Genomic DNA, 11135 nt, shown 5'->3' with positions numbered 1-11135 from the left:
CGAGCCACCTCTGCTGCCAGAACCACAGCCCCAAGAGGCAGGCCTGCTATCGCCCCATCTTACAGACGACGAGACTGAGGCCCAGAGAAGGGACGGAGCTGCTCGTGGTCACGTGGCGGGTCAGCCACAGGGCCGAGATCTCAGCCGGGCATGTGTGACGCCAGCCACGCTCTGTCGCGTGGATAAACAGAACTGCTTGAAACCAGTTATGTAGGAGGGGGAGGGGATGTTCGGGGTGCTCACGCCTGGGAGCCTCTGAGGACAGGTGACAGTGTCGAAGACCGGGAAAGGCAGTGGGGAGGAGGAGCTTGTAGCTAGAGCTAGGTTGGTTGGAACCGAAAGAAAATTTGACACCAGCCAACAAGTGTGGCACTGACAGCCCGCGTGGCTGGAGCCATCGGTCCAGGGTTCATCGACAAGTCTGGAGCTGGAAGCGCCTGCTTGGTACAAAGGCAAGATGTCCATAAGCATATCCGGGCTAGGAAGGCAGGGTGCGAACCGTATTATAGCGCATGGCTCGAGAGTGAGTGGTGTGCCGGGCGCTGGGCTAAGTGCTTGTCCTGGAAATGGTCGTCACGTGTTCTCAGGACATCCTGGGATGGGCTGCTACTGCAGTTTATAGGTGAGAAAACAGGAGCTTAGGGACATTAAGTAACTTGCCGAAGGTCGCCCGCCACTAAAGCTGCGACTCCAGCAGCGGTGTGACTCCCCAGGGGCACCCGCACAGACCGCGGCGGGGACATGTACACGGGGAGGGGCCGTAAACTGCAAACTGGAATCCAGGCTCCTCGCACTTCCTTCATCTGCTTGTTGATCTGCATTCTGTCTGTAGTTCGTATGCACTAGTTTTTTGTAATAGGGCAAAAAAGTTTCAGTAAAGCAAAAAAACGGAAGCGTCCATAGACAGACTTTTGCCAACGTGCATCGAAAGCTGGAAATCTGGCATATTTTTCGACCCAGAGATTCCATTTTTAGAAGGTAATCAAAGAAGCAGGTAGAAACGTATGTGGAAATATATCTGAGGCAGACGTCTGGGTGCGTAAAGATTGTTCACGGCGTGTTAACCCGCAAGAAAAATACACTATTGAACGTTATCTACCGACCGGTCTCGTTTTGGTAAAAAAAAATGCATTTAAATGAATTCGTTCATTAAACAAGTCAGCTTTTTAGAGAAGTAATAATACAAATAATTATTTAATTTTAACCGTGATAAATATTTGTAGGAAGAGGCTGCATGTGTGGGGGAGCGGGGGATCAGACCAGGTAAGCAGGTAGCACTCGAAGGGTTGGTAAGAGCTGGAAGGATATACACCGAAATGCTCTCTGACTTTAATTTTTCTTTTTGTTATCTATATTTAGTTACCTATATTTAGTTATCTATATTTTAGTTATCTATATTTAGTTATTTAGGGGTTTTTTTTTCCCCTATAGTAAAAATAGACTACTTTGGAAGAAATATTTATTTTTAAATAATTTTTTTAAATGGAAAGGAAAGATACAAATGCAGAAGGAAGAAAAGCTGAAGGAGGTGTGAGTTCAAGAACTCACGGAGGCCGTTAACGGCGTCAGCTGCCTCTGAAAGACCAGACAGGATGAAGGCAAACAGCGACCTCGCGCTTTTTACGGGAAACGTTTATTGATTGTTATATATCACCAGCCACCTTTCTCTCTCTCACATTTTTCGTCACCTTCTTGATGCCCTGACCTGGGTATTCTGTGGGTCATTCAAACTCAGCATCAGAACTACCTGTGCCCTCCACCTGCCTCACTCCAGCCCCCAAACGATCCGACGGGAAGACATCAGACTCATTCACCTGGATTCTCCACCGTCGTCTTCGGTGACATCACCAAACGCCGAACTGTGTCATTCTAGATTCTCCCCCATGTCTGCCTGCAGACATTTAAAGGACCCTTTAAACACCCCACGGACTGAGCTCTCCTCTCTACCCTGGACGCCACAGCCTCGTCGGTCTTCTTCGTCCCATGTGGACCGAGTCGCCACCACCTTGCCCACCGTCCTCCCGCCCTGAGCTCGCCCTCCACACCTAAGTGCCATGGGATCCTAAGTGCCACTGGACCGTTCGACTCACGCCTAACGCCCTGCTCCCACGCTCGGGGATGAAGTCTAACTTCTTTACAGTGTTGCAAATAATGAAGCAATAAGCGTTGTGTTGATACAACTTTTTTCTTTTTTCATTCAAATGATTTCCTTGGGATAAATTCCCAGGGTTGAAAGGTTTGTATCAACATTCCCACCCTTCTGAAATCGTGCACACTCCACCCCCACCCCCACCCCTCGGGTTCATCTCCAGTGTCAATGTTCTTAGGGTTTGTAGAAAAAATGTCTTAATTTTGGTACCCCGACTCTGTAATTCTTTTTCTGTTTTAAATCGGGTACCCTTTCACTGAGAAAAATGAAATTATTTTAATCTTAAAGCGTTGTCTTCAAGCACCTTCCTCCTTCCAGTTTCTTGTTTGATTTTCGATGTTGCTTTTACATGCATATTGCTTCAGGTTACAGAAAACTTTTTTTTCTTCTACAAATGGCGGACATTTCCCAAGTTTCACAATGTGGCAATTTCTCCCTAGTGACCTCCTTTAAAAAGCAGGGCAGGGGTGAGTAGGAGGAGCATCTTCCACATGCTCCAAGTTAATAGCAGAAAATAAATAAATAAAAAGCGGGGTGTGGCGTGTGTGTTCTAATGGACGATTCGTTCTCACTAGCCTAAGGAGCCACTTTCTTTACTTAATAAAGAAAAATTTTGTAGGCCGTTTTCCGGGAGCCGGAAATACAGAAGATCTCCTTCAAACGGTCTTTTTACAGTTTTGACAAATGTCGGACTGTCCTGGAATTTTCACCGGGATAAAATGATGACCGACGAAGTGACTGGCCCTTCCTGCTCTCTCTCTGTGGGATTATTCAAGAATCCTACCCAAGAATGTCAGAGCCACAGGTGCTTATAAATGCTAAACTGATTGTGTTTGATCTTTTCTGGGTTAGTGGTGAGATTTCGGAAGAACTTGGATCATCAGTAGAAACCATCGGCTTCAAATAAAACGGAACCATCTCTGGATCAAATATACATTTCCAGCGACATAGCTTTCCGCGCCCCCACCCCCCACCCCATTAAATCAAGAAAAGTCTGGGAAATGCTGTTTCAGAAATGCCTTTATCAAACGCTCTGGGCTCTTGGAGCCTTTGACCTGCTTTCTCATCCTCGCAGATGACCCGGAGACCATAAAGGACAGCCTCTGGCTTCCTCTAGCTACAAACAAACAAAGCCACCCACGCTTGTCCCCATCCTACCTTCCTTGCTCAATAAAAATTCCTGGAAGGAACCTGACCCTCCTGCCTCAGAGCCTTTGCACACGCTGATGACTCTGCTCACGCGCGATCCGCCCCTCCCTCTCCTTCCTTCGTTGTCAGCTCCTTCCTCGAAGCCTGCCTCGACTGCTCTCCCGGGTCCAAGCACCCCCCTCCCCCCCGTGTGCCCTCCTGACACTGCGTACCCCTCCTCACGGGTGTCATTTTAGATTTATTTGTGTCTTTATTTGTTCCTTGTCTGTCTTCCCAGTGGGACTGAGCCTAACGAAGGCAGGGCCAACGTCTATGAGTATCTCAAACGAGAACCGTCCAGGAAGGGTTAAGGCCTGTGTGAGGAGCCCGACCATGAGTGTAATCTGCAAAGTCAGAGACGAGGTGGTCCGAGCACCTAAGCATCGATACCGCGGGAGATGGGGAGATGGCAGCTCACTAGGGAGGACCACTTCCGGCAAGACCTGCGGGCTACCTACGAAACAGGGGTCCTCCACGTCGTGTCTCCGCCGCGATCCCCCACGTCAAAGCCTCTCAAACATCTTCCCATCACGTGCTCCGCGTCCAGTCCGGCGCTGCGGAATCCACCTTCTGCGTAGCAGCTGGGAGGATGTCTCACCATCAGATAGACTCGCGTCACTGCCCTGCTCACGGTCACCGCGACTTACTGTCCCGTCAGAACAGGTTCCAAGCCCTGGCCTGGGCATCCCTGTGCCACCGGCTCTGGCCTGGTGCTTTTATGTCTCTCCTCGTCCACTCTGCTCTGACCACCCCGGCTGCTTGGGGGACCTCAGGAGCTTGATCTCCCTCCCAGTAACGCTGTCCACGGCTGTCTCTTCTCCCATTTAATTGTGGCTCTTGGGAAAGAACTTCCCTGACCTTCACACACACAGTTCTCATCTCGTCCCATTTTATCTTCTTCCTGGTTCTTCTCTCTGAGTTGCTTGTTTTCCTGTCGGTGTGTTTACCTGTGTTTTCCACTCGGGATGCTCACTCCTGAGTGCAGGGGCCTCCTGGACAGTGGCAAGTGCTCAGCAGCCTGGGGCTCGGCGGGGCTTGGTGTGCTGAGTGGAAGAAGGGACACGCTCTGCATCATCACCAGGAGAAAGTGTCGTGGCTGAGGTGGAGGAGGACGCAGCACGTGAGGCTTCCGAGGGTCTATGGAGTCAGCTAATCCAGTCTGGCATCCCTGAGAGGGGCATCCAGCCTCTGCCTGAGCTCTCGTGGGGACCAAGAGCTAATGATCGCTCAGAGGACACAGGGGGAATAGACAAAAATAGCCACTGAGGTGACATAGTGGGATTTTCACGAGCTGATTTAATAATCCCACTCCCATCCACTACGTAGCATAACACTGAGTGAACACATACTCTGTGGGGAAGGCAGACATGCAAAAACCAGCTGAGGTTGGTACCCCAGGAGACGACTCAACATGCCTCGGGGGGCAGCGGTGCTGAGCCGAGTCCCAGCTGTCTCAGTGTTGGTAAAATCCAGTGATGATGAAAAGAACGATGTTAGGACATGGCCAAAACGCCTGGACATACTAAGCGCCCGATACATCTTTGTTTTAGTTTCCTTACAGAGAACGCAGCAATTATTTCTGCCGGGGCAGGCGACTGTGGGCACTGGGCACAGGGCCATCCTGCTAGAAATGACATTTCCCAACGGCCTCTGCAGCTGGTGGGGCCCTATGACCAAGTTCTGGCTAACGTGAGCTCCGGTCAGGTGTGTGACTTCCTGGTAGGGCCTTAACGCACTGGGCATGACCCCCTCGTTCCCACTGCTCCTCTCTGGGCCAACAGGCTTGGCAGAGACCTAAAGCATGACAGGAATAAGTGAGACAGGGTGGGACGGGGAGCGGCACCCCCCTGGCACCCCACACCCCCTGGGCGTTATGGGGAAGGGAGAGGGAAGCCCCTCTGTCAGGTAAGGCATCGCCTCCGGGGGCCTCTTTGTTACAGCAACATCGTCTTTGCCTCACTAACGCAAGAGGAATTGGTGAAGACTTTGTCCAAGGTGCTGATGTTCGAACTGGACACGGAAGGATAAGGAGGAATTTGCCAGCGGAGGGACGGGGTGGGTGTAAATTCCCTTGGCTGATTCAGAGCCCCCTGCTTGCTAAATGCAGATTCCTGGGGCTCCCTCCGCCCCCACCCCAATGCCACCACTCAGACCTTCTGAATCAGAATCCCCAGGGCACGGGCCAAGGAACCTGAGTTTTTTTTCCCAGGACCTCAGGTTGTTCCTGTGACCAGCCAGTTTGGGAAGCACCGAGCTGCAAGGAAGAACTGGGAACTGAGCTGAATGAGCTGGATTGAGGCGAAAGGAAATGGTCTTGGATCCCACAGAGAACTTGAACTTTAACACACAGGCTTCTTTTCTTCTGGGGGAGAGGTCGCTAATTCCTTTAAAACGCCCATGAAAAGTATAACCCTTTTCCCGGAAAATGCTCCCTCCTCCCATGACCTTTGAATATTTTTTCAGGGACCCAAGAATCCACTCTTAGAATCCAGCGGGAGAACGTCGGGGGCAGCAATGTCACTTCGGAGAGGACCCGACCGTGGCGGAGAAAGCTCAAACGGAGCGAAGAGCAGTGTGGAGACCGAGTGGCCAATAACATCGACACGAGACGCGCTGACAAGAGAACACGACCAAATTTGGTTACGTACGTATGCATGGGAACCCCACATTCGCGAGAGCATCGGAGACCCCACATGCATGAGACGTTCAAAGACAGGAAGTTAAAATGAGGCATATCGGACGCTCTGAGCGAAGAATCACCTGGGGGCTTCAGAGGGTGCAAGGTCATTGCTGGACCTTGAAGAAGAGCGGGTGCTCAGTAATGAGCGGTTTGCCCTGGGTCCAAAAAAAGTTATTTCTGGTGATAACTTTTACTACGGGCGAGGCCCCTAATCTAAATTCTTGGAGGGAGAGGTCAAAGTTTCTTGTGAGCCCACAGGTTCTCAGTTCCCGTCAGCTTAGTTCACATGCCACAGTGGCACATTGTGGGGAGCCTGGTTCTGAACCCCTCCATGGACAAGGGGCTCCAGGGGGAAGTCCAGCTGACAGGCGAGTGTGGGTGGAGGTGTGCCCAGGTGGGTTTCACAGGAACGGAAGAGGTGGATGACAGAGTCAGGACAAAAGAAGCCAGGGCTCGTGACCAATAACTAACTGGACAAGAGTCTGGAGGGGGCGGAGGTCAAAGGTGAGGGAGGCGACCCCCTGGGAGCGCAGCCTGGGAGGGTGCCCGGACCACGACTCCATGTCCGGGTTATAATGATGAGTGGAAAGACTGCCAAGGCTTCAGGCAGCGATGCCCAGGAAACCTGGAGGTTCAGGTAGAAATCTGGGAGGGGCCCAGGACGGGGATGCCATGCGCGTTCCGTATGGTGACAGCTGACAAGTGGGACTCCAAGGCCTCCTCCGGGAAGAGGCCATCCTCGAAACAGGAGCCATGAGCCGGACAGACCTGCCCCCGGCGGGCAGGAGAGACTTAGAGGAGGAAGGGAAGGAGTGGGAGGGTCAAACAGAACGAGCCCACCAGGCCACTGCGCTGGGCAGCTCAGAGGTCACCCGACGTTCTGAGAAGAGTCTCTTTCTTTTGCCAACAGTACTGTGACCGTCTCTTGTCCTTAGTGAAAACACAGGTAAGCATTTAGAGATAAGGACGCATGACGTCTGCAATTTACTTGCAAATAGTTTAGCGGGGGAACCACATGTATATATAGCACATACATAAATACAAATATAGAGAGAGAAGACAAAGCAGATGTGGCCAAAGGTTCACAAGCGGAGGATCCGGGCGAAGGCTTCGGGGAGCTCCTCCTCGTCATACTCTCGCTCCTTCTTTGAGTCTGAAATGCAGTAAACGTAAAAATTGCCCTGATTAAAACAGTCCTTTGAGGTGGGCGCGGGATGCAAGCCGGGAGGAATCGGGGGAGCCTGTGAGAACCCAGCTTTGGAGAGGTCTGCAGGTGGCGGCGGGAAGGGAGGGCGCCGGTCATTGGCCGGGTGGGATTTTCTCGAAATGGGGATCAGGGAGGCGAGGCCGGTGCTTGAACATATTTTAGGGCTAAAACAACTGTACCAGAGAGGGAGGGGGAAGGAGCGGGGAAGGCAGATGGGGAGTGGGGGGAGGCCCAACCAGGTTGAAAATGTGGGACCAAGCCCGGAGGTCAGCCTCTGAGCGGAAAGGGATCGGGGGTCACTTGCCCCAGGGACAACGACCCTCCCCTCCACCGCCAGGTGGTCCCCAGAAGCGAGAGCCCCTTTAAGACGCGGTGTGAGTCAGGCTGCGGCGTGGGGGCGCCCCCACTGGGGGGGTAGGGGCGCAGGAAGGGGGCTCCCGACCAACCGGCCGGTCCTTTGGGGGAGGGGTCCCGCCCCCGCCCCCGCCCCGCGGCGTCGCATGGTGATCAAAGTGAATCTTACGCGTTTACAATTCCTCAAGTGAGCACTTGTGCGGTGGCCGCTTCTCCTGGTCGCGCTTGCGCCTTGGAGAAAGTCACCGGCGTATTTATAGCCCGTGTTTATTTTTGCGGGGCTCCTGAACTCCAGCTTCCCTAAGTGCTAGTCTGAGCGAGGCCGAGCTGCGCCGAGCCGTGCCTTTCCTGCCGCAGGGTCCCCTCACGGGGTTGGGTTGACCTTCCGATGACGCTGTGACCTGGGGAAGCCCTGGCTGCCTCAAAGGCTGGGCCACCAGGGACCCTGAGCAGGAACAGCTCTGCGGCCCATCCATCCTTCCTGCCCTTCTGCGCGCTGTAGCCTCCAGAGCCCAGGGCCCCTGTCCTCCCTCCAGGTGCGGGCTCAGACCGCCCTTCTCCCCCGTTAGGGGGTTCCCCTCTGGCGTCAGAGCCATATCACCCTTGGGGGACAATGATTTAGCTTCTGATTCACTGGGAAGCCCAGACATACACATCCTCTGAAACTCGTCTCCTCTCTGTGGGGCTCCGGGCAGTGACCTGGAGCTCCGCCTCGCAGAGACAGAGTAGACTTTCCTAAGTGGCCCCGAGGTACCCCGAGGTACCCCGAGTATCTCAAGGAGCGGCTCCCTCCCCAACCCTGACCCGTGCTGAGCTGGGCCCTTGCCCAGGAAAGAGCCAGTTCGGAAGTGTGACAGGGGAGAGGGCTTCGGAGCCGCCACATGCTGCCCCCTCCCCGTGTGTTAATCACCGTGACTTACAAAAATTCCCCAAGGGGTGCCCAGGGAGGGTGTGGATCTGCAGACCTGGAAGACACCTCTGGCAAAGCTCTGCCTTTGGACTTGAACGGTGGAAGCCTTTGCCGAGGGACTGGCTTGTCCGGGCCTGGTGGAGACTCTCGATAATCCTCAACCCTCTGGCTCCCTGCCCCGGGCCCGGCGACCCCGTCCTGGATCTTTTACTTTTGCCTGGAGCAGCGAGGCGGTCCGTGATCTCACAAGTCGGGGCTTTTGAATTCATTCTACATTTATTCTGAACCAACCTGGATTCAGCCCTAGACTGTAGAACCCCGTTTGCTCAGCAGTTGTGTTTTGAAGAAAGGATCCGGGTGTAATGCAGTTTTGATTTCTGCTTCTTCTCTCTCCACGAAAGGGGTCTGTGGGTAGGAGCGGAGAGAGTGCAGACCCACAGTGCCAGGCAAGGACTTTGTGGCTCCTGGTGACAGGGAGAGGGGGGCGGGTCCCTTGCTTCCCAATGAGCGGCCTGGGACGCCCTCCTGGGTGGCCGAGCTACGGGCAAGAAGACCACCAAAAAGGAGGCAGGAAAGACTTAGTGAGGAAATTGGTCTCCTGTGGGGGCCAGAGGGTCCCTCGCAGACCACCCTCGTCCTGGCCGCTGCTAGGGCCCCCGTTGTTCTGGAGGGGACGGCCTCTGCCTGGGGGACCGATCCGGGCTGGCAGATGGCTAGCGTTAGGTACGTAAGCTTCCCTCGTAGCTTCTGCCCTGGGGAAGGTGAGTGGCTCCTGCGTGGTCAACTGGGTCGTGAGCTGAGGTCCTGGCCGCCCCTCCCCCCTCATTCTCCTCAAAGAGAACAGACAAACACCCTTTCCAAAATCGGACTTGGACTCTGGGTTAATTAAAACAACGCTTTCTTCTCTTGATTTCATTCCCTTAGGCTTTATTAAAGAGTTCTTTATAGAATAGTTATGAAAATGACAGTGCTCCTAAGAACAGAAAGGCAAAAAGTACTTTTAATGGTATCATAGATATAACTCTAGACTTTAATTCTACGATCTTCTGTGATTTGGGCCTAATTAACTCCGTTTTCTTACCTGTATGCTGCAGGGAGTGGGAAGAGTATGTTCCAAAGGGAAGTTTGTGAACACATCAGGCTTTTCGAAGGAAACGGTGGGTAAGCACGGCTGGTCGTGTCCCAGACGTGAAATTGCGTCAGCCTTCGCCTCCACGGACACCACGAATGATGGGACAGCAGAAGATGGCCGGATCTGGAGTTAATACTTTCTATGCAAAGCCCCCGCCCTCTGTCTTCACAGTTCACGAGAGGACGGCCGGCCTGGGCCTTAGCGCTAAAATGAGCTGGCCGTTGCCCAGGCCCCCGACCCTGAGGCTGAGTCCCCGAGGCCAGACTGGCGGAGCAGAGGCGTGATGGGAGTCATGGCACCTCTCAAGAAATGGACATTCTTGGGGGTCAGGGTGCCTCGTCCCCTCACTCACGGGTGTTCTAAAACTAAGCTTTGTAGGAAACTCAGAAATAATATATTCTTTCTCTTAAACGACCTACTCTGTTCTAAATCATGACAGTCGCATCGACCCTAATTTGTTTCAACCTCACTAGTTTCGAGTGTGTCATAATTTACACACATGTTGTAAAAGTTTTGTTGAGCGGGAAAGATCAGAGGGAAAACATTGAATTCATGTAAGAGAAAAACACGTTTGTCATGATTTTAGAAGGCCTCATTTGCATATGAGTAACTTAACTTTGATTTACATGATTCTTCTCTTCTCCTTAAATAAGTCAGCCAGTGTCTCTAGAAGGCAAGATTCTATTTTCCTCTACTTTGGGTTTCTATATAGTTTTGAGGATCATAGAATTAAATTTCTTTTAAAATATCGAAGGAGATCAAAATATGCTGCCTCAAAACATGCCACTTTGGCGTAAAGATTACCTTGAGATGAAGGCAATTAAGAAAAAGCAGACGCAGGAAAAGCTCTCTGCCCTCCAGCTATCTACCTGAAAGCAGGGCGTAAATTTCCCCTGTGCAGAGGCTCCCCCTTCTACCGGTAAGAGAATAGTCTCTATCACTGGCACTGGAGACGGCCCCAAGATAAGTTCGCACAGACAAAACCTTGTTAAATAACCCGCGTCTTTCAATATATTTACCTTCCCACAATTCACCACCTCTAGAAGCCTCAACCTCCTTTCTTTTGTCTTGTCACTTATCAAAATGAATGGCCTTTTGGTATATAAAGCCCCCACGATGAATCGCTTCTTCGGATCTTTACTTCTTTACGATGAAGGCTTCTGTGTAGGTTAAAATTAAAATAGTTAACATCACGTAAAATGCGTATGCCTTTTCTCCTGTGAATCCGGCTTCTGCCAGCTTAATTCACAGGCCCTGGGTGCGGCACCTAAGAGGAAAGAGGAAAGTTTTCCCCTCCCTACAACATTAACTAAGACGAGTGGTCTTATCATTTAATCCAATAGATAGGATTTTATTATATGACAAATAACTTTAGGAAAGATCCGATTTCTCAGCATAGCATGGAACCCATTTGGAAAAACTCTTCCTAGACCTATTTGTAGCCTCCCTAGAACCCCCAAGAACGTCCATTTCTTGAGTCTGGAGACATGTAAGAGATGCCGAATGCAGAGATTA

The sequence above is a fragment of the Pteropus alecto genome, unplaced genomic scaffold (genome assembly GCF_000325575.1).
Source record: "Pteropus alecto unplaced genomic scaffold, ASM32557v1 scaffold125, whole genome shotgun sequence".
Classification (NCBI taxonomy): Eukaryota; Metazoa; Chordata; class Mammalia; order Chiroptera; family Pteropodidae; genus Pteropus; species Pteropus alecto.
Note: the sequence above shows the minus strand (reverse complement) of the source record.